The following is a 26,514-nucleotide window of genomic DNA, read 5'->3' on the forward strand; positions in this document are numbered from 1 at the left end:
CAGCTTCCTCCTGTAGACACTATGGCTGGTGTTGGAGAAGTATCGGGCTTCTGAGTGCAGCAGTGGGGCATCCAGGAGTCCAAGGTAATGGCAGGACTCCTGGTAAAAGACCATGAAGAGAGACTGCTGCATGGCCAGTACCAGGGTTCCCAATATAAAGCGGAAGCCTGGGACCATCTCGTCCTTGACCTCAACAGTGCCACTGGCATCTCTCAAACTGGTGAGCAGGTCAGGCATCATTATGCCGACCTGAAACAGAGGAAGAGGGAGCTCTTGGATCAGTGGATACAAGAAGCTAGGCAGGGTGATGTCCCAGCAGTGTGTAAGTATGCATTCTACTACCTGTTTAATAATTGCCAGCTCATGTATATTATGGCTAGGTATGGCTAAATATTCCTCTTATGTCTTTGACAGAGGCAGCGGAGTGGGCTATGAATCAGGAAGCCCATGCGTGTAGGCTGCAGAGGCTGTGTCGTGAGGCAGGTTAGTAATAATCTTGCATGTACTGTCATAAGAAATAAATCTAAAAGTAGTAGAAAGTTAATTGTCAGTATAAAACCTGTATTGTGTATGGGATGTACTGAATAAACCAGACAATATGGCAGGAAGAGTATCATATAGGTTGCATGTAAATAAAAGAGTAACAGCCTGGTAATAAAGGCATAACTCCTGGAGTGCTTGTGTTTAATCTGGTATCATATGGTAATGTAGTGTTGCATTCTCTTAATAGTACTGTTGTATTAAGCACTGTTACCCACACTGTGCTACATAAATAAAATGTGTAGGAATGTCTGTATATGACTGTTGTAATCACAAGGTCATATTGTACAACTGAGGGAGACTTAGAAAACAGTGGAAAGATACACAACAAAATCCAAATAGCACACTCGACTAAGATGAAAACTGTTGTATTTTTAGCACACACCGCCATGGTTCGAATCCTGGGAGTGGTAGTAAGCTGTATGCAGAATCATACCCCTCAACTGTACTGATTTTGTCAGAACCTTCAGATAATTGGCTTACATTTCCTGCCTGTCACCCTGTCCCCCCGGTAAATCAGTGGGATGATTCTCAGAAGTTTATGCCACAAATATTGACATACAACTGATTGTCAGACATCATAACCGTCAAAAATATATATAAGAACAAACCTGTCACTTTAGCAACTCACCAAAATGTTATGAGAGTAATATGCAAAGTATGTCCCATCTCTACCTCCATGTTGTGAAGCTATGACCAGAGTATATGCAGTAACAGAGTGAGAAGTATGTGCATAATAATAACGTGGAATCTGGTATTATGTGTGGCAACATTCAGATAGTGTTAGCAAACATTCCCTCCACAGGTCTGTCAGATAAGAAAACTGTGCCTGGAAATAAAAGATTGAAATTCTGGACTGGTACTGTTTAGTCTGGTATTGTATGGCATTGTTAGTCTTTCAGTTTCTCTGAATAATAATATATTACTCATCACTGTCATCCACACTGGGCTACATAACAAAACTGTCTAGGAATCCCTGTATAAGAATGTTGTAATTACAAGGTAAGATTGTAAAACCATGGGAGTCTTATAGACAGAAATCAGTGAAGATATATACAGAAATATCTAAATAGCACACCCATCTGTAATGTACACTGTTTTATTTTTAACAGACACAGCCATGGTTCAAATCCTGGGAGTGGTAGTAAGCTGTATGCAGAATCATACCCCGCAACTGTACAGATTTGTTCAGAACGTCTAGATAATTGGCCCATATCTGCTGCCTGTTACCCTGTCCCCCTGGAAAATCAGTGTGATGATCTCTGATATATAGGCAGCATTTAATGACATATAACTGACTGCCAAACCTGTAAATATTCAGAAAATGTATATGAAAACAAACCCGTCATTGTAGCAACTCACCAAAGGTTTATGAGGATAATTGACAAATATGTCCGAGTTTCACCTGCATGTTGTCAAGCCTTGCCCAGAGTGTGTGCAATAAGAGATTGAGAGGTATGTGCATAACATCAACCTGGAATCTAGGAATATGCGTAGAAACAGTCAGGTAGTGTTAACAAACAATACCTCCACAGGTATACGAGGTAAGAGGTGTATACTGCAGGTAAAACAGTTCACGTATATAGATTGTCTACAAACATACCACTGTCCAAACTAAGGCCATAAGGTAGTGCAATAATACCTGTAAGGTACAGATTACAGCACTGACTAAGAAAGTATTGAGAACTACAGGGATATACAAGTTGTTAATTTACATCTCTCTCTCTCCCCACCATATCTGCAACAATAATCTAAATACGCAACTCAATGGGTATGTGTACAATTAAATCTACTGTTGGGACATATGTCCTATTGTTTGATAAATATTGAAATTTGTTTCTATGCATGTGCCATGTTGAAATACTCCCACATTGGTGGCATGCTGCCATCAATGTACCTGCATGCTGTTGTAATGGCCACTGTGGTTCCATATATGCATATGTTCTGTTTGCTATGCAACTATTCCATATCTGTTTTTTTTGGGTTAATGGGAATATCTATGCATGCTGTTATACCTAATCCTGGAATGAGTAGACTATTACTAACCGACATATGTTTTAAAATTGAAATGCCATAGCACGTTTGGGAAGACTGGTCCCAGCGGACCCACCTCTCCCAACTCATCTGGCCGTGGCACTGGTTACCAGCACATCTAGGGCCCACCCCGGGACCACCTTGTCTACTGGTCCTACACCATCTTTGGGTGGAACCACCTCAGGGGATGTGGCTCGTCCCTCTGGGAGCGGGTCCAGACAGGAAACTGTCACCCGTTGTCAGATCTGGGGTCCGGTGCATAGTGAGCTCTGCAGGGAGTTTGCAGATCAGCCATATCAGCTTGAGGGCTGTGTGACACACCTAGAGGGTTAGTCTGCCCCTCCTATCCAGTCCCTAACACAGCCATCTTTGGGGCCATGAAGGTGCAGTGGTGACTGCCCATGGGTGGGGACCTCAGTCCCATTGTTTACATTTGGCGGATCATGGGCTTCTGACTTCCAAACACCCCTCTGCATCCAAGGTCGTTACCCCCCACATGTGTCGTACTGCCCCTGTATGCGGTCTTGTCTGTCATCCTACCCAACCTCCCTCCCCAAATATACCTACTATCCCTCACCAGCATCCCACTCTCACCTTAAAAAAAACGTCAATCTGTTCCCCCCAAAAAAATCTCGCCCCATATATAGCTGTTCATTTTGCACACATGCCCATTGGACACATGTAATCTGGTCTAAGTGGCTTCACAACATATTATTGTTGTCCTCACCCCTTTCTCAGGGGTTCAGTGTCCAAATCTACCTCAAAATCAGTGTATATGCAAAACTGTTGCTGTAGAAGAAATTGGCAGCTATGGACCCTCCCTACACCTGTCCTGAACATCCCTAACTATATTTCCTACTGTCTTTCCCTCTTTGTGCCCCTTTGTCACCACTTTCCTATCACCCCTTTTTCTTTTCTTTTAAAGTAATTAGCATGGGGTAAGTTGGAGTAAGCACTTTTAAGCAGAAGTAAGCAGATTTAATCCTGTTTGTGTGGGGATAAGCAATGCCTATAGAGGATAAGCAATTTAGAAGCTGAGTGTAAGAAAATTTAACCGGAAGTTAGCATTGCTTACCATTGCGCAAACCTGCTTACAACTGCTTAAAAGTGTCTTAACTACTCTGTATCCAACAGCCCTTGTTCTGCCCAACAACAAAATAAACAGCCCTTGCAGGTCTTGAACCCAGGACCCTGTACACTACAGTCACAGCAGGTAATTACTAAGCCATCATAGCTGTGAAATCAGCTGTTGTTTTTCCTAATATATCTGTCAGTACACATATTGAATAGTATTAAACAACTGCTATGACTTCTACAATTGTGCAGTATTTGTTAGTGATATTACTGTTGAATCATGTATGTTGTTATATCTCAATATACACATATCAGATAAATATGGTGTGTTACATCTGTGAAGGTATATACAACAGTCATGTTTACACATAACAAGGATATGGATATATATATATATATATATATATATATATATATATATATATATATATATATATATATATATATATATATATATATACATACACATATGTAGATATATGTGTACATGTACATACACATATATATTCATATATATGTATTTATATACATCTGTATATTGTGTTTTATATATATATATATATATATATATATATATATATATATATAGTCATATATAGATTTATCTGTATATATATATATATATATATATATATATATATATATATATATATATTTATATAGGTCTAGGACTCTTGCACAAACACACTTTTTACCAAATCGGGAATGGGTGGGCATACTTATGTGAAAATGCTTTTCACCGAAGCAGCATTTTCGCGTACATATGCCTGTTGTGCCGGTCATACTATGCTGCAGATAATGGAAAATTCCCTTTTCCCCACTGTAGTGCAATGTAGGGCAATGGGAGGTGTAGTGAATGTGAATGGCTTCTAAATCATTAATCTCTATATACACACAGACACATATTTTCCAGTACTAACATGCATGGATTCATTGCTTCACAGGTGTGTAGTGGTTGACTGTGCCAGAAGGCTGTACAAGGCTAGACAAAGGGTATAGCTTGGCATCATGTCACATGACACAATGTTCTGCAGTCAGGCTCAGGGGTGTAGTCCCTGGATTGGCCCACACAGGTGGGTATTGTATTCACCATAATCTCATTTGGATTACTATTGTGTGTGACCAACAAAAATTAGAGAAAAGGGTGCCCCACAAGATGAACTAGACCACAAAATTTATAAATGAAGCACCTGAAGCCACGAACTGCTCAAACACGACTTTATTACTTCCAAAAGATAAAAACCACAATAAGCAACGATAAACGCTTAACTTGTTCACTGCGTTTTTCATTATCAATGTAACTTCCTCAGCAACAAATTTACAATGAATACAGCCCTTTGTTATATAAGGACTTGCCTACTTAATTATCCAATCCCTTTATACATTGCATTAACAGGATTATTTGTTGAACAATATTGCAAAGACATAAAAAATAAAATACTTCCCTAAAACCTTAGAAAATATTCGCTAAATAAGTATTAAAAATCTATTTTAAATTAGAATAAGTTATTTCTATAAATATAAAATACCATTTAGGTGTGTGACCAATTAAAAAATAAATAAATACAATTTATATACAATTATGATATGACTAGGTTAACTCAATAGCACCATCTTGTGACAAACTAAAGAATACACGTTTCTTTTGAAACTTTCTAATAAAAGTTTCTGATAATAGTTAGTAAATCTTATTGAACTGATTTAATACTCATAAACTGTTCTAATGTATAAACATTTCCTATATGTATACACAAAAATATACATATCAAACATAATGTATAATAAAAATATATAAATATATAAACCTTTCATAGTCTTGCAGTTCTTAATTTTAAACAGGTACCATGGATACATGTTCATTGATCCCAGGCTTTTTGCCAGCTTCTAGGACCAGTTGCTCATAAAGTTCTCTCACTTCTATCCTATTCTCCCAATCACCTCCTCTAATATCTTGTGGGATAACTTCTAAAACAAAAAAACATAAAAGAGCTTCCTTACAAACCGTACTATGTTTATAAAGGGCATTGTTAGAATCTTTTTTACTAATCTCATAAATGTGTTCATATATTCTTCTTTTCACTATTGTGTGTGGCCAGTGCTGGGCAATGCTTGCCATGTATGTGTTCTATCTTCCATAACATGGATGGTGTCTGGGATGTGCACATGTCCCACATGCATGTTCTGTGACATGAGGAAGTATACCTGGGGTGTCTGAGGCATGTTGTGTGGAAAGATTGTTATCATCTGATGTGGCATTCCTGACCTCATGTGGTGAGAACTGGCAATGGAAATGAGATTGATCCCGCACCTACATTAGCAGCATGATACAGGTATTCACTGGTGTTAGTGGCATCTGTCCATACAGGGCATGTGTATAAGACATGGTATATTCTTTGTGGGTCACATTTGCTGACTCTACAGTTGTTGCAGGCGTCCAGTGGGGAACATAGCAAAGGACCACTGTAAGTAATTATTTGCCTATTGTAGGGATGGAACAGGGTGCCATGTCCTCTGTAGTCCACTGCAATCACACCATGGTTACTATCTGTGGGCAATATGCAGGGAACTACCAACATAGTGGTTGTTGTCAAGCCAAGTGTGTTTGTGTATGAGACATGGGTGGAGAGTGTTCTCTGGGTGATGCAAGGGTTAGCTATATTGTTCCCCAATCCATAATGTCACATGTAGGGGTATGGATTATCTACACCAGCCTCTCTGCTGTTTGACATCTGTTGTTCTTGTAAGGTGGACATTGTGACATATAATAGGTCCTCCATATAAGAAATTTGCAAAACCCAACTGTTCATTTTTTCTCTTACATTATTACACAAGCCTACCATTGTATTTTGTAATTTGCTTTGCTTTTTTGATGTACATTGTTTTTTTTTTTTTTTTTTCTCCCCGGCCTCTACTGAAAACGGATATATGTCCAGCTAGACTAGCCCGGTCAACAAATGTAAAATAAAATAAAATAAATAAATAAAAAATAAAACAATGAGTCCTGTTATTACACAATCCCAGCTACCTCCAGACAGGATACTGATGACAAACATACAGACTTGATAGTGCTGACATTCAAACCCCTACATAGCTATGAATGGCCACTACAGTGTACTGTCTTTATCACACATGCCATGGAGCTTATAGGGGTACTCTTTCCCCAAAGGTGTATTTCAAGGTGAATGACATCAGCATGCTTGCCAAAGTAGGGCAATGGAAAGTGTAGTGAATGTGAATGGCCTCAAAAGCATTGATCCCAACACAGACAGAAACTTGCCATATCTGGGATTAGAACTTCTACCTAACTAATACATCACACTATAGCATTACACAGTTACAGCATGTGCCACAGAGCTTACAAGGCTACAGTTTCCCCAAAGGTGTATTTCATGGTGAATGACATCAGCAGGCTTGCCAAAGTAGGGCAACGGGGTGTGCAGTGTGTGTGAATGGGCCATAAAACATTCATCTGGGAGCACACACACAACACTCAGTCACACACAGGTTTACATTTAACAGGAACATGTATGCAACTGCTGAATGAATATTGACTTCTACAGTCATGTTACACAGTTATCACAAACACCACAGGCACTATAGTGCTGAGGGATACCAGAAGCAAATGTCTACAGTGATTGACATTTGTACATCATGTGGTATTAGCCAATTGGATGCGTGCTGGGTGGCACAGGCCTCATGATGGGAAGCTCTTTGTCACTGTTTGTCATTCTCTTCCACACGTCTATGTATGTGTAAGTTTGGCCTATTATAGTGTGTTGCATGTGTGTATTCCTATCCGATGTGTGTGCAAAACATGCCTGGTGTGCAATGTGGAGTGTGTGCACAAACATCTGCAACTGCCAGATATGTATAGTCCACTGTTGTTGCCAGACATGGGCTTCATTACTGTTAAGTGTGGGAGCATGCCCAGTATGACCCTTCTGTATTTTGTTGTCAGACATGGGCTTTGTTTCTCTAAGTGTGGGAGCATGCTCAGTATGACATTCTGCATTGAATGTGTGAATCCATTCCAGATAGGTTATACTCCAGTGCAGGCTTTTGTATTCTACACCTACAGCTAGCAACCTGTTTCTGCAGGATATCTGTAGATTGGTTTACAATATGGGCTCACAATGGGCAAAGGATATTGGGATACTGTAACTAATTGTGTCTGTGCTGATTCTGCTACATGGTTTGGTGTTAGCAGAGATATTCAGACATATGTACTGTTTTACACTGTGATGTTTTATGTCATCAACTACTGACAAGTATACATATTTGCTTGCAGTAATTTCCTGGGGAACACAAGATGAATGAAGCTGTGTCCAGTATTGTGGTCTGTAACCTACATATTCTTGCACAATCATGCCATTCTGGAGGGGGAGCTGCAGACACTTGCTGATAGGTCTGTGTAAATGGTTCAGCACCTTGGTACTGTGGTGGCTGAGGATCCCATGCTTGTACATCCATCAATGTGACAGTATGGCCATATCCTGCTGTGGCCATACCTCACAGCTGTACAGATTCACACAGGTTACTCAGAGGCAGGGCTCATATTTCTGGTCATTACCCATTCACATTGTGGTTTACAAGCAGGTTTGTAGCCACCCATTCCTGTGTTTACAGGCAGGGATAGTATGTGCACACATCTGAGTTTCAGACTTCACACACTGCATGGCATCCATGCTTCTACATCCCCCCCTGTTATTCTATCCTCTTTTGAACATTATGCAAATATTATCTGATAAGTATCCTTATAGTTATCACTTCATCCCAGCAGTATTTAGGGGTTGGTCCACAGTTCATGCAGTAGGACATGGTGGACATGCTGCTGGGATTTGTCAACATGGCCTTGCATTTGTGTTCTGTGGACTGTGTTATGTTGTTATTTGGGAGTCCATGAGATAACATACATTGGCAGAACAGGTGAGACATAGGCCTTTGCCAGAGGACTGTAGGGCATTTGATAGTTATGCAGGCCATCTGCAGCAGGCTGGTGCATTGTGTCACTCCTACAGTCCCAGGCTGCAAGCCACTATATTCCCATGGGGTGACAGGGTAGGTGTTCAAGGTGTTAATGTCAATAGTTTCTGTCCAATAGTTTCTGTCCCAGTGCTCAGATGTGAATGGAGCTGCTATTTACTGGTTTAACTATTTTTTGTTTAAAACCATGTGAGCAGCATGCACTCCCATTTAGGCAATGTAAAGAGTATTAGGCAGCTTCAGACACACCCCCTTCCTTAGCTCTGCTAAGCCATGGGCAAACCCGAGCCACAAAGCTCCAATAAGCTTACAGTATGCCTGACACACCCCTCTATGATGTCAGCTAACTGTTAGGCTTGCATCATGGTTTTCCTGCACCTACACAGTTGGTTGTAGGCTAGCCATGAAGAGAAATCTGTGATTCAGTATCATTCCCCTCATTTGTATAGACTTGCCTGCTAATGCCTTGTTACAAGTCTGAAACTGAGCCTTCCCCTTTGCAAACACTATTCACTGGCCTTGTTGTCTTCTGCCTGCATTGACTATAATGGCAAAATTGTGATTTTGCAGAAAAAGCTTTTTTCAAGGTTTTATTTTTATTTTCGGGCCAATCCCGTTTGCGCACCACTGCCCTACGCTTAAACAGCCAAAATCGTCTAAAAAACAAAAGTTATTTTTTTGTTATTTTGAAACTGTTTTCCATGCCAATGGCCATATATTTGGCCATTGGCATGCTTTCCACATTATATACACCTGTTATTTGGAGCTGTCATGGCTTCGTTTTGTAGTTTGCAGAAATGTTCTTGGTTACTAACCAAGTGCATTTCTGCAGGTTACACTAATCCTGTACGGACGTCTGCCAGCTTCCTGGATTGCTAATTCATCTCATTTGCATGATTTTTGCCTGCAAATGGGGTAATTAGCATACAGGAGCTGTGTCCATGCAGGACTAGTGCAGGAGCACTTGTGCATGTCCCGGGAGCTTGTTTCTGGATCTCTCTGCAGCCATATTGCCTCCAGTAGCTCTTTCCCTATTCCTGCACACAGTGCAGAGCTTGCTGAATCCTGGGGTAGATCTGCAAGCACCCATATCCTACAAAGAAATTATAGATACAATGAAATAGGGTAAAAATAATAAAGCTCCAGGTATAGATGGAATAATTATGGAAATATATAAACTTTTTCCTTCAAAGATACTATCCCTCTTCCATAAAACTCTATTAGAAATTCATTCACCAGCTTTAATACCACCATCTTGGAGATATTCCTTAATCACACCAATCCTAAAGGAAAACTAATCCCCAAACCTCTGTATCTCATAAAGACCTATATCATTATTAAATAATGACTATAAGATATTTATGACAATATTAACTAACAGAATGAAAATACCACTATCCAAAACAATAAATAATGATCAAACTGGATTTATATATCATAGACACACATGACAATATTAAAAGGATAATTTATCTTATAGATTATGTTAATAAAGAAAATAAACACTCATAATTGGCTTAGATATAGAGAAAGTCTTTGATTCTCTAAATTGAGACTATTTATTCAAAATCCTAATGCTATTTGAATTCCCTGCATCCTTTGCTCATCTCCTAAACAATATATATATATATATATATATATATATATATATATATATATATATATATATATATGTATGTATATATATATATATATATATATATATATACAAATAATTTAGAGTTTGTCAAGTTAGGTCCTTTTACCTCTGAATCTATACATATAACAAAAGGCACTAAACAAGGATGTCCCATGTCACTGATTCTATTTCCTCTGACTATTGAAATGTTGGCAGATTCAATTCGTAACAATATAAAAATCAAATGAATATATGTTTATAAACAATACAATTCTAAAGTAATGCTATTTGCTGATGACATATTACTAACATTATCTAATACAAAATAGACATTAGAAGAATTAGATATATTAATTGACAAATTTCACATGACTTCAGGACTCCATTTCAATAAATCAAAATCAAATTTTTTATTTTTAAATAAAAAAAAAGAACTGCAGACTAAGGGAGATCACATCATAGGGAAAACAAGAATCTACCTTAAAATATCTAGGAATTGAGTTATGCAAGGATAATAATGAATTAGTCACAAAAAAACTACAATAATATTGTCAATACGCTTAAAATCTCTGTGGAAAAATGGAATAAAATAATATTAACATTTGAAGGTAGACTACAGTTAATAAAAATGGTTTTACTGTCCAAGGTCCTATATATAGCCTTGGCAATGCAACTGTTACCAGAAAGGAATATACTTAAAGAAATAAATTCATGCCTAATAAAATTTGTATGGTTTCCAAAAAGAAACAAAATAGCTTTAATACATCATATCAGACTATAGAAACAGGGAGGATTAAACTTTCCTCATATAGAAACATATATAAAAGCACCAATATCTAAAACAATCGCACGTTGGATAAGTCCAAATTACTCAGCAAATTGGAAAGAATTACTAACTGTAATATCAATAAATGAATTTGATTTACAAAAAAAAAAAATCAAATAACAGATAAATTTGCCATGGCACATATGTATTAGCATGCAATATAACATAACTAAGCCCACTAAGACTCGCATGATTAATTATTACATTGACTCTTAGGAAAATTATTAATGCAAATATAGATTTAAAAATCTGGTTTGATCTTTTAACACCATTTATAGTCACAAAGAACTTTCCACATAAAATCTATAGAGAAATTATTAATTCCTGGGAACAGAAAGGATTTGTTTGTTGGCTCCAATGTATCAAAGAACTAAAAGTTTTAGATATGCAAGAAATAAAAACAACATACAAAATTCCACAACAGGACTGGCTAACTTTATAGAGTATTCTGTCATATTTGCAAGATTTAAGTAGAATAATTAACACTTCTTCATTTAAAGAAATACCTAAATTTACAAAATACATATATCATATATAATGACTCTGACATGGGAAACAGTATTTAAAAATTTTACAAAATATTGATAAACTATAAAACAACTCCCAAAACCTCATATTGGAAATATATAACAAACAGATACTCAATACAGTTAACTGAAGATATTAAAACAAATATCTAATTATCGATAAAATATACATCCTTTACACAATACTGGAAAGTTTTTAATTGGAAATGCTTGCACAGAGCATTCTTAACCCCAGACAGAATCAGTAAAATTAGTTCTTCCATAAAAGGAATATGTTGGAGATGTGAGCAAGTACACAATGCAGATTGGAACAACATTTTGTTTGATTGTGTTAAAATTAAGCCATTTTGGAATGGTATTAATAACTTTCTACAAGCTTTATTTAATGAATCATTTTATTTAACTAAAGCTCTTGTATTATGAAATGTGAACAAAGGTCCTCATTTGAATAGGTCAAACATGTATCTAGTATGGACTATACTTGCAATTTCAAGGAAGTGTATCACAAGAAGATGGAATACAAACACAATACCAACTTTGGAAGACTTCTACAGCCTACTGAAGACCACAGCATTATTGGAAATTAAAATTAAAAAACTAAGAATTTATCCAAAGCCATTTATCAACAACCCTTGGGGAAAAGTCTTATCACTGATTGACACTATACAATAATTGGTCAGACACTCTGATAATGGATTGGACATACTTATAAAGTAACTGTATACATTAAGATCTGTTATAGTGTCAGACTAATGTAAATAATGTACATAATTATTTAAGATGTTATGTATAAATACTATGGAATCGATTCAAACGTATTTGAAAAATAAAAAAAAAAATTGAGAAAAAAAGAATCTTATGAAAACATGTGACAGTTCTGAGAATTCAGATTGGCGAGTTTCTATATTGGAATATTTGAAGGACTTTCTCAACACATTTACTTATGGGTAAATGACTTAAATTCTAACTGTCACAGAATTGTTAAAATAGATGCAGCATGGAAAATAGTTTTATTATGGCAAATGAATAAAAATATTTCAAAAGTTGCAGAAAGTGGAGCTAGTAAGGATGAGTAAAGATTTTGGAATTACTGCTCAGAAAGTAATTTATCTGCTACAATTTTATGTCAAATGGAATCCCAATATCATTTTATATACAGGGTTTAACATGCAGATCTATCAAAACAGCAAATATATTTAAGTTACAGAATGAATCTGAGGATGTTCAGTTATCCATTTTATTGACTGCCTAAGTGTTAACTACCACTAAAACCCTCTCAGAATGAGAATTATTCTTCATATATTATAGAGATGCAACATAAAATACTGGAAGTTCAAGAAGTTACTTTATAATGATCCTATTACTTGTGTGGCTCCAGAACAAGTTGAAGTTCTAGATGCATCTGTGATGAAAAATGTTTCTTCTTCTAGACAGTATAAAATGTGAAGTTATTGCAAATATCAAAATGCTCATTTATCATGAATGCGGTATCTAAGTTTGAATTTTTATTCATTGACTTTGCATTGTCTGTGACATGATACACTAACATCGTGGTAGTGTATTTGCAGTCACCAATTAACTTGCTATTTATTACATTTTTTGTTCTTTTAAAGAAAGATGAAATAGAGGATGTAGCGTGTGTGTCTGTGTGTGTGTGCGTGCTTGTACTTGTGAGTACAGCAGCTTTTTAAACAATTACTATTTCCCCTCATTAGTGACTTTGACTCAAGTAGTAATGTAACATAGCACAGTGTGATACCAACAGGAGTATAATAGCTGTCAAGCAGGTGGTCTGACCCTCATAACTGAGACATCCATAAACTGGAATGGTGCCAGCACACTTTGCATTGTAATCAGGGTATAATATGACTGCTAAACACGTGATTTGCCCACACTAAAATCAGAGACATTATTATACACTAAAAAGCCATCAACTCACACAGTACCTTTGTGTCATACTAAGATGTCACAAGAATTTGCTGTCATAAGTCAGACTGGTATCAAAAGATTACATAGTTCAGTGAGAAATTAACACATCTGGCACAACAGTGCTCTATCCTTCTAACTGGCATTGCCTTAAGGCAGAATACTGCCAGACCACAAATCCCAGGAACAAACTGTTTCCTTGTATGCTAAAAGATTTTGCATTTGCTGTGCAAAGTTGCCTTCCAGTCCATCCATATATATTTTTGTACAATAGGTAAGGTGACCATAAAAGAATAATGCAAAACAATTAAAGTATAACTGTCAAAGACAACCACAGATATGACCAACACAGGTTTCACAGATGACACAAAATGTACTCTGTGCAGCTTTCTTCTCTAACCAAAACACAGTTTTTAATTTGTGTTCAGACTTCTTCATTTTTCCCTTGTTGCCATCCCATTTCACACTTTCATTCCCTCCTGGATCATTGTTTGAGGGTAAAGGCCAAGTGAACCAGGAATGGGATGGTCATCTGTTTGGAGAGGAATGGGGTATTGTTCTTAAGTCCTTATCCTTCCCATGGACATTCAGCAGCAAGCCTTCGGTAGATTGTGCAATGGTGTCAATATAGGGGTGACCCTCATTTCTGTAGGGAGTGTAAGTCAACACGACAGCCCTGCCTACCTGTGAGCCAATACGGCTGTTTCTTTGATCTCCACCAGGGAAATCATGTTGTGGGTGCATACCCCTCAAATATGCATGTCCCCATGTTTTCCCTTAAGCGGAGAAAGCAGACTCCATCCCTTCAGTTCACTGTTATTGGTTCTGTCTCTTCCAGTGCCAGCACAGATCCAAACCCTGGCACATAGGTTGTATTTAAGGTTCTATTACTTTGTGACATGGAGCCAGACAACCAAGCATTTAGAGGTGCTAGCAAGTTTTGCTTTTGCATCCTGAAACCACCAGAATGTTTTGCTCCATAGTGGTTCATTTGGGGATTTATTTCCTTTGTTAACTTGTTACTCCCATTTTTAGTGGAGTCCTGGCAATACAAAACCTACAATTTTAATGATAAAAAAATTACAGATACAATAATTCATTACAACAGTGGTGTAAACATATAATAAATCAGTTGCCCTTTACTCACTCTGATCAAAGACACTGCTTCCACAGTAAATGATCATTCATAAAACACAAAATTCAGTGTCAAAACTGAAACAATTGGGTGAAGTATTCAAAGGCATAAAACAAAATGAGTTCAGTATAGGCACAAGTAAAGTGTGACTGGTCAGGCATCATCAGCAGAAAGATACTGGATGGACAAGTTAATTAAAGTAAATATAGTATCAGATTTTTGTAACAATGGTTATGTGGATTAACAAGGTGAAAATTAATGACAGCAGTTGATTGTTGACTAAAGGATATAGGTTGTCAAGACATCAGGTTAGACACTAGATTTAAGTTGTGCCACCATTTCATTTCCACTCAGGAATTGATTTTTTATTAAAGACTTTATATATATATATATATATATATATATATATATATATATATATATATATATATATATATATATATATATATATATATATATATATACTTTACTGAGGTGTATTTCAAGTTGTATGTGCATTTATCCCATAATTTTCCATTTAACTTGCTACACCATTTTTGAGGGGACAGGGAACAGAGATCAGTCTTCGTAAAGAGGGCCTAAACTCACATTGAGTTTGTCAGAGCAGAATGGTGTCATAAAGGGAAGGGAAGTATGTAGACATTTGCTGATGTAGTGCAGATAAATTAGACATCTCGTGATCATACTGAACAAAACAAGCATGAGTCCTGCCATGATGTCCCGCAGTGAGTCGTGCAAACCAATATGTTATAGCTTATGCTGTAGTCATGGTAGGAAATCACTAAGAAGGTCAGAAGACCATAGAAATGATGATAGCAGCCAGAATGAGTTGGTAGTAAATAGTCTGGCAGGATAATGTTGTGAGCTGTCCACACAGGGTAGCAGTTTTGTAGCTGAAGATGAAATTTTGAACTATGTTTGTAGTCAAAAGACCACTTTGAAATTCTAAGATGCAGGCTTATGACCAGGACTTTTTTTTTTTGGCTTCAACTCCCATGTTATTACTGTCATCAGCATTTATTTACAGTGACTCAGACAAAAGCGCCATTAATAGCAATCATTTTTGATGTTCTGAGCAAAGCATTATTTCCATTTGATTTCATGAAAGGAAGCATTTGGCAATGGAAAACTGCTTATTTTAATTTTCTTTACTATGCAACTGACAGTAGCATTACTACAATTTTTTCCACTTGAAATTTATTTTCGGATTATTGTGTGGGGTAGTATTTACCTGTGCTTCTTGCTATGTTCCCCAGCATCCACTAATGCCCAAGCTGTGGCATTTATATGTTTGGGGAATTTATGGTTTACATTGTCTGGAGGATTACAAAGAGCTGATAAAATGGAAGGGTTAAGGTAGTTTTTGCCTGAAGAACGATGACAAGTTTCCTTTAATGGCTGTCTGCTGCATTTCAGCTTTATTTCACCTTTGCCCCTGGCTAATTTATGATTTATCTTTTACCTCGCAACGACCAGCATTGCCTGACCTCACACACAGTTGTTTTCCATGATTTTATGGCCTGCAGCAATCATTCTCCCTCTGTAACAAAAAAAAAAAAAGAGAAAAATTTGCAATTAAAATTAGCTCCTGGTTAGTAGGAGACTAGGAACAAGTCTCTGCTTGCTCATTCCTGAATCTACTGATATAAGCCTATGAAAGACTAAACTTTGGCTGGCACACTGCTGCACGGCTCAGACAAATTCAAAGTCATTGGCAACGTGTGACTCAGACAAATGCAAAGTTATTGGCAAGAGTGTGAGAGACAGACATGATCTGGAAAACCTCACTTTACTACAGAGTGTCCCCAAACACTCAAATCTTAATACATGTATGTACACTACCTTACCAAAAATTTCTTAACGAATGGCCCATTATTGAATATAGCTTATAGATCAGCACCCTATTAAAACTAAGATGAAAAATAAAACTCTTACTTTTTGCTAACTATATATACGAGCTCTGAAATCCCACTACAGTGATGAAAGGACAAATTCCCCAGTCCCCACTGTAATGCAGTCTCAAACGGAAACAATACTGCCACATTCGATTCACTGATTTTTGATCAAATGAGCTGTGCCAGCATTTTCCCAGGTTTATCAGGTTGCCATTCAACAACTCGCCAGTAATCTATAGAAATATGAATATATATATATATATCTATCTATATATATATATATATATATATATATATATATGTGTGTGTGTGTGTGTGTGTACGTGTACATATACATATATGTGACACACACAGAAACATACACACACACACACACACACACACACACACACACACACACACACACACACACACACACACACACACACATATATGCACAAGTACATATACACACATTCATTCAGCTTATGACAGTTTTCCTAGTTAATTTAGTGAATGTAAACATTAGTTTGTTTAACTTTTTTATGGCTTAAGATAAGTATGGTCAGCTAGACAGAAAATTGGGAAAGAAAAAAATTGATTTTTAGAATGCATGTATTCACCAGGTCTGTCGATTTTAAAGGAACTCTGCTTCAGAGTAAGAATAATTTCCTTTCATTTCTGCAAGTATGCTAATCATAAATCAGCAAATGTGGGCTGGCAGCCTCATAACAGGTGATAAAGAGATTGTATATAAAATTAATGACTTTTAATTACAGGAGACCATGGAGTCAGGCCAGAGATTAAGCTTAGCATGACATTTGTTGACCTATCTCAACCTTGCAGATTTTTTTCAGTTTTGTTTCCTGTGGTTGATTTGTTTTTCTTAAATAAATCAAAAGATGTTAAATGTTTGTGAGCACAACCTATGTCTACTTTTATATAAAGTTGTGTTTTTCCTTGGAATGTAAAGCCCAACCATGGTAATCAAATTCAAATAAATAAATAAATGAAACACTATTTTGTCATTATTTATTTTGATAGAACAGCTTGAGGCCATGTATTTCATTCTCAGTTACAATTTGACTACTTTTTTAACTCATATCATATTTAGTTTCCAAAATTTTGCACAGCAAAATGGTACTTGTTCCATTTGATTTTGATTTATACATATGCATATTTTCAAAATGCAACCATTTTGCTTTTTATAGATTCCTGAAACATGCTGAGCAAAACTATTTATAAAGCTTAACTTGGTCACTGGAGATTTGATACATGCATGTTCTGAAACTTTAAAATAGGTACTATCAGATAAAATGTTACTGAAATGTAATGTGACACAAATATTTAATTCATTTAATATGCAAAATGTTCTAAAGTATTACAGGTCTGCTCTGAATTATAAAAAATATATTTATAATCTAGAACTAAAAAGAGGAAGTGAAAACATACAGAACAAAGAATCAAATTTTAATCATGAATGTAGCTGTACTGCAGTTATGTTTTTTTTAAGAAGTGTCATGATAGATAAAGTGATATGAATACATGCATACATGAAATATTGTACTGGACTTCATTTATCTTACACATGTTCACATTAATCAGCAAGTTTGTTGCAACTTTCAAACCTAGAATACCAAGGCCTGGTGATCTAATATCTGAGAAACTCTTCATTCTGATGGCATGTGATGGAATTGTTGTGTTTTTCCTAGAAGAGGAAGGCACATTCTAATTTTAAACCAATCTTGCGTACTTACATTTACTCTTTTAGCAATAATCCATGACTGGGTGTGGGTAACTCAGGAATTACTCACAGATGGCATAGTTAGCTCACAAGAGTGAAGTGTGAGTGATAAAAAAAGGCAGCTGTGGGTAAATCATACATTATTTACACACCGAAGTGGATCATTGCTATTATAAAATGACATTATTTAAGAAAAAAGCTGCTTGTCATCTATCTATCTTTTATTGGCTGGAGTCCCAATATGCTAGTGGCCTCTTTTATAGGGAAGACCTGAGGTGGAATTTATACTACTAAGGGAAATTTGACCAGGTCATCAGGGAACTTCCCCACACTCTTTTTGATAGGTGCTGTGGCATCTTTTGCATCACCTACTGACTCAAGTAACTGGGGACTCAGTTTTAATTTCTCATGCAAAAGATGGCACACTTAGGAGTGCAAGGAGCACCCCAGAATACTGCACTGCACTGTCAACAATCCAATTACATGTAGTGAGAATAGAACCCACAGCCTTGCAGTCTTTCAGCACCAAAGGTGAGTGTGCTACGTATTGCGCCACTGATAGTAAAATAATTTAATTGTATGATGGTGCTTTAGTCTTCTCCCTCCTCTGCTTGATACTGATGTACTGTGCATGTGCATGCCACACACATCCACACACTTGCACAGTATGTTAGTGAAGTGCAAGAGAGGCAACTGCAAAGACAATAATTTCTCCTTAGTGGTTTACCTCTTAAGTTTTTGATGTAAGTTTTTCTACATACTCCTTAGTACAACGTTATGATTTCTCTCAGTTAGTTTGAGAATTGACCTGGCAGACACAGCAGCAGAAAACGTTTACTTGACTGAATCTTGGCATCCACACAAAGCTATGTCTCACACTGAAGTGTCTTGTCAGATTGTATTAGTGACCACCTTCCCAAATCTGCCATATGCAACCTTACTACAATCACACAATACAAAGTTTCACTTATTGTACAGTATCTACAAATGTGATATTAATTCTTTAAAATGCTCTATCAAATTCAAGTTCATTTTCTGTTCATCTCCACTTTGGGCAAAGCTACACCATATTTCAACTAGGCTTTCCTAATAACACTAAACAAATTTATACCACTTCAAAAAACTGTTTTCCCTCATTCTACCTGTCCTTGACATAATGACCAACTGAGACTGTCTTTGAGAACCATACTATAGAATCTGGAAACATAAAAACTTCAATACATTTTGCACAACTTATACTTTCGTAAAATAAACCTCTTTGCTAGCAAAATATGTTTTATTGAACAACAAATACAGCACACACGGACACACACACATACACACACACAGACACACACACACACACACACACACACACACACACACACACACACACACACACACACATACACACACACACACGCAATAAAAAAAAATTATTTTGGAGATCAGTCAATCAATTTCACCATGGCTAACTCCATTCCCCTTTCTGCATTCCCCCATTTAGATGATATGGCAGTTTTCAAAAAATCCTGCACTATTTCACTGATTCCATACAAAAAACCTAATTTCAGTTCATACTTCACCCTGCAACATTGATCTTTACATCACCCTGCTACATCAGTCATTCCATCATCATACGGCTGTTTCACTATCCTATATTTTGTGGCAATGACCTGAGGAGTTTATGGCAGTTCCAAATCTACAGTCATCAACAAACTAAGTCAGCCACAGGCCCATGAGGTAGAACTTGACAACAGGGATCAAGGACTAATCCCCAAGGGACACCATTAGTAATGACCATTTTTGATGAGAGTCTCTCCCCTACACTAACAGACTGGGTTCAGTCAAAAAGCCAGTTAATTATTCAACAGGTAACACAGGGGTTAAGATTTAGTTATGGGGTTATATGAAGAATTGGAGGTAAAAATCAAAATGAGAGGGTTTCTCTCTGCTAAGTTGTTTCTGAACAGAGGAACTAGACAGAACTGTCTTTTTTTCCTTTATTTGTGTTTTATATATATATATATATATATATATATATATATATATATATAAAACCATTGGCAAAGAAGATAAGGGACTCAAAAATTCAAGGATATAATTAGCATGGCAATCAAGAAAAGTTGACTTTATTTGCAGATGATATTATTTTGTACCTGATAAACCAGAAAAGGACATCTCAGTGTTGTAGAACATTCTGAGACAGTTCCATGTTTTTTGGGGGATATAAAATGAATGAAGATAAAACAAAGGCTATAGCTGTAACCTATGTACCCACATGTGAAGTAGTTCAGCAATACCCATATTTATGGATACATGATAAAATGAAGTGTTTAGTAGTATGGGTTAAAAAGGATTTTGTTATTGCAGCTACAGATATTTAAGAAGAGACTAAACAAAGGGTAATACAAAAACTGAGAAAATGGAAGCAATTGCCTGTAATTGGGACTGCCCGTAGAGATCCATGTGATATAACACAAGTCAACAGGATCTATTACTGTGCAGCTAAATTAATAAGTGATAAAGTTCTACCACAAGAACACAGGGTAGTGAGGGAAAGGAAGGGGGGAAATTGAACACTATAATGGAAGTATTGAATAGAGAAAACTATAAAACAATTAAAGCAAGGAGTGCCACTCTTAGAAGAGCACAGAAGAGGGAACAGATCAACAAAAATACTTAGAAAGATAGATGTGATAAAAGCAATGTGCAGTATTAGAACAGACCGGGATCTATCATTCACTATCACAAATAATAAATTAAAAATCTCAGCACAGGTGGAAAAAGATAGATAAATACAAAGGAAAAGTATAAAATAAGCAATGTATTGATGACCCAAAAATGTTTTATAGAGAATTGGGAAACAAGGTAAAAGGAATTGAAAGACCACCAAAAAACAGAAGAAATAGATATATTTTACAGACGTATTTATGAAAATCCTGTGGAACATAACAAAGATGCTAAATGGATAGAAGTAAAAGATAGAATAAGAAGATTAAAGGTACAGGATATAAAATGGGATGAAGTAACAGCCAGAGAGGTTGAAACAAAGTTAAGAAAAGCCTCTAATTGGAAAACCGCAGGCATAGATGCAGTCCCTAACTTCTTGTTAAAATATTAACATATTTGCACGAAGATTTAGCCATGCATAAGAACTAATTTTTATGTGCACCCCAAACAGACAGCAACCTAGCTAACAACAGGAAAAACAATGCTCCTACTTAACAGTGAACCTGTAAGCTACCCTAAAAATTATAGACCAATAACTTGCCTTCCAACGACATATAAATTATACAGTGGAACTGATGCCAACAGAATTTAGTCATTTAGAAGAAAACTCAATTATGGCAATAGAAAAATAGGGCAATAAAAGAAAGTCATATGGAAAAAAAGATCATTTGTTGTTAAATAAAGTCATAGTGGAGAACTGTAAAAAGGGGAAGCATATATGTATGGCATGGATTGACTACCAAAAAAGCATTTGATAGTATTCTCACATTCATGGATAAAAGAGCGCTTAAAATGTATGATATACACCCTACACTGATCAATTACATTACAGTGACCATGAAACAGTGGCAGACCACTTTGCAATTAAGCCATGATAAATGGCAAAATATTATCCCAGGGATAAAAATTCAAAGGGGGATGTTCCAGGGTGACTCTTTGTCACCACTGCTATATTATCTTGCCCTTAACTCATTAAGCTGCTACTTAACAACTTAGGCCATGGGTATAATTTGGCTCCTGGAAAACAACAAAGTGTAAAGATTTCTCATCTTCTCATCTTCTCTTTGTCAATGATTTAAAACTGTATAGCTCATCAGATGAGGTACTGAAAGCACAACTGCAAGTTGACAAAACTTTTTCAGATGATATAAGAATGTCATTTGGTCTTGATAAATGTGCAAAAGCAACCTTTAACGCAGGAAAACTGCAGCACAAGGAAAACATCAGTTTGGGAGAAGAATATGATATAAAAGAACTTGAGCATGAAAGAGTGTATAAGTATTTGGGAATTGATGAAGGATCTACAATAAAGCATGAACAAATGCAAATAAAACTTAATAAGAAATACTTTAGAAGACTTAACTTAATCCTGAAAACAGAGCTGACATCCAGGAACAAAATTCAAGCTTTAAACCAATTTGTTTTCCTGTCCTAACTTAAAGTTTTGGAGTGCTTGACTGGCCCCAAAATGTGTTGGATAGATTAGACAGGAAAACAAGAAGGATGATTCATGCTCATTAAATGATTTATAAAAATCAGTGCATACCAAGATTATATGTTCCCTGTTTCAAAGGAGGGATGTGCCTCCTTGAAATTGATTACATGTATAGATCTGCAATCGCAGGACTGCACACATATCTGCTGACCTCACAAGACCCAAGTGAAAGTTTTGAAACATGAGGAAAATAATTTTAAGATGGCTTCTCTGCTTAATCTAGCAGAAGCATATCAGCATCAAACAGGAATGGAAATCAAACCAGAAGTAAATAAAAATCAGGCAGCAACTGAATCTGCCAAAAAATGAAAGAATATAAGGTAAAGGGCCAGATGAGAAGGCAAGAAATGTGGAAAAGGCGTAAATATAGTTGCAAGTATAGAAAACTTCTGGAAGAACCTCATGTTGATCAGGATCGAACACAGGAATGGTTAAGGAGAGGCAAATTCAAACCAAGAGGGGAAAGGTTAATATTGGTGGCCCCAAGATAGTGGGCTATATACACCTTGGTTTACAAAGTCCATTGAACATGTGGGAAAAATAGATAAATGTAGGTTTTGTAAAGCAGAATTATAAACAGGTGCACAACTCATTGCTGATTGTGGCATACGAATGGCAGAAGGACTGTATACTGAAAGGCATAATAATGTGGCGAGGCTGTTGCACTGGGGATTGGGCAAACATTATGATATTGAAGTGGCTGAAAAACACAGAAAACATGCGCCACAAAGCATCATAGAAAATGATGGAGTTTACATCACATGAGATCACCCATTGCCAACAGTTAAAAACATAGATGCTAGAAACCCAGACCTAGTGGTCCAGGAAAAGAAGACAAAAGTAGCATTGATCATTGAAATCACCACATCCAGTGACTACAGTCTCTTGTGTACAGAGAGACACTAAGTCATAAAATATCAGGATTTGCAAGCAGAAATGAGAGCAATGTGGAAGAAAGATACCCAGACTGTTCCAATAGTAGTAGGAGCAACGGGTCTTATAAAAAAGAATCTACAATCGTATTTAGATATGTTACCAATACATGTAAACCTGTATGATTTGCAGAAGGAGTCATTACTGGGCACATTACGGGTGTTGCAAAGAGCATTTCTGTTTGACATCAAAGACTGAAATAATACTAATTTTCATGAACCTTAATCGTACTTTGACTTAGGAATGAGGTCCATTCCCATCATAGTATTAGAAACCCAAAAGACCTGGAGAAATTAAGAAAAAAAAGAAACATTATATTCATAAAGTAGCAGAAAGTATACTAAGAACTAAGACATCACAGGAATGGAGAAAAGAGATTCTCCCAATAGGGATGACTGCAATTAGGGGTAAAGAGAATTGGCAAGAGGGTCTTCAATTTACAGCAGGAAACTGGCAAAGGAACCAAGGTATTGGGAACAAATAATTTGGGAGGGAAAGATTATAGAATGGAAGAGACTAAGAAGACATTTGGACTGCAGACTAGAGACTGTCTTCCATATCAGGGATTGATATCAGAGTATAGGAAAAGACAAAGAGATAGGGAAATCCTAAGTGAAAGACCTGCTCTGGTAGAGTTTTTAGCTGAATATAGAATAGAAGCTGCTGTTAAAAAATGAGTAATTAGTAGGGCATATAAAATATTGCATAATAACTATTGAAATCAATCAGAGGAGGTCCAAAAACATGGGGAAGAGAAATTAGATGAGGAATTTACAAAGAAGCAATGTGAGGACATATGTATGTCTCCCAGATATACAGCAAAGCATAGAATATTTAGGATTTTTGCATGGAATTGTTTGCATACTGCAAGCAGTCTCCAAGGAATTTTTCCTCAGGTAGATGGTAAATATGAGAGGTGTAATGGGATGCAAAGAAATACCTGGGAGCATATGTTCTGGGAGTGTAATAAGTTTGCAGACTTTAAAAATTCCCTACAGAGTACCCGGTCTGGAATTCTGGCAAGCAAATGAGTGTAACTAAGGAAATTATTTTTTGAGCCTCTTGGATACAAAATCTCAATTGCCTAGACATAGCAAGGACTTCTTGAGTTTAATTCTGGTAGCTACCAAAAAAGCAATTACTAGAAAATGGAAATCAAACTCTAAACAAACCAGTCATGAAGTAGTGAATATTGTAACAGATAAAAGAACAGGAAATGGGGTCTTTAGAAAATGGTATGAGTAAATTACATAGAAAAAAATGGAAGTTGTGGGAAGAATACATGCAGAAAAATGTTTTGTTGGAGGAATGTGGTTTAAGATAACGCTGGAATTTAACAGTTTATGTAATGTGGAATTGATTATATTGTATAGAAAAATATATGTGTTGTATAATGTTTGAAAATATGAAGTTGTTAATATGGTTTGTATACTTTTACGTAAATGTAAGTTAGCTTTTCTCACAAGTGATAAGTCAATGAAGTTTTTTTTATAATTCCAGGACGTGGGATAGTAACAAAGACCTTGAGCAGGCTGAAGTAAGCGGTGTAAACCAATTTGTCTGCAGCTATTGCATCAATGACTTGTTCAAAGAAGTCCACCAAGTTTAGTTGGCAGACTCTACCCTTAAAGCAAAACTGGTTTGGGTCAAGGGACTGTAGAGTGTTTATGTTCTTGTTGAAAGGTTGCCTAATGGTGCACTACATTGCTTTACAGATAAGGCTGGTAAGGCATATTGGTCTGTTGTTTCCAGGGGGCAGTGGTGGGTTCTCCCTTGAGGAGTGGGATGACCCCAACAGTTATTTGCACCTCCACCAATAATCCAGAAAAGAGGCAAGGATTGAAATGGCTCAGTACTGAGTCTGTAATGTTGTTCCCAGTGCTAACATAAGGCAGCTGTCAAATTGTCTGGATCCGTGGACCTACTGTTTTTTGTCCTTGGTGAGAGCTATCAGGACTTGTACGCTAATTTGTGGGGGAAGTTAGAAGAGATAAGGGTGTAAAGTTTGAGTGAAATGTATCTGCAAATATGTTGGCTATGTTTTCTGGGGATGTGTATGTGCTGTTGTTATATATTAACTCAGTTCTTTACTGTGTATTTTCTGACACAGCTGAAAAATGTTTGTGGTCATCCATAATATTGGTGGCAATTTTCAGTCCATAGTTACCTTTGAAGGATTTGACTTTGTTTTAAGTTTTGTTAATCTTTTTGAGTTCACTTTTAGTGATTGGGGTATTAAATTTGTTCTTAAAAATATATGTTTCTTCCTCTTTTTATATATTTCTATTATGGTTCCACCATAGGGTTTTCTTCTTTTATGTAGTATTGTATTTGTGTTGAAGGGGGGCTGATACTTCTGTGCATGCTTTTAGGTGAGCATAGAAACTGTCAGTGAATGTAGTGGTGTGTTACATCGAGCAATCAAGGGGACAGTGTACATAAATATCATCATCACCATTAAGATATAATAGACTTGACTTAGAATAGTCTCTAAAGACAGAAGGTTTTGTTGTTACATCACTTTTTTATTCTTATGGTGAATATTACTGAACAGTAGTCTAATCTGACAAGTGAGGGGGCAACTATAGGTGTAGAGCATAGTGAATTTATACTGGTAAGGACTATATGCAATATTTTTAATCCCCTAGTTGGGTCATGAACTAGTTTGTCTAAGGAAATAGCAATTATGAAATCTAGGAAGTATTTTACATACTTATTTGTGGTCATCAAGGTTTCCCATTTAGTAGAACGATAGTCAAAATCCCACCAGGAGAATATTGGCTTGATAGAGAGGGATTTCAATTTGTTTAGATATGCCTCGTAGTACACAGGTGATATAGGGAGGGTACAGTAGTTGAATATAATGTGGTATGGATTTTTATTGGCAGTAAGTAGGATATGGAAGAACTGAAGATCATTGTCCTGCTGTATGAGTCTAGATATAATTTGGCTTCTTAGGAACACACTCACCACAGGAATCAGCAAACTTGTAACCAAACATTAAACACAAAATTGCTGATGCAGCCATAATATATCCAAGCAGATGAAAATACATTTAAAGCTCAGTACTGAGAAGAGTTTTTTTTTTTTTCA

This window comes from Protopterus annectens, chromosome 13.part0 (genome assembly GCF_019279795.1).
Source record: "Protopterus annectens isolate FY-2018-M chromosome 13.part0, PAN1.0, whole genome shotgun sequence".
Taxonomy (NCBI): Eukaryota; Metazoa; Chordata; order Ceratodontiformes; family Protopteridae; genus Protopterus; species Protopterus annectens.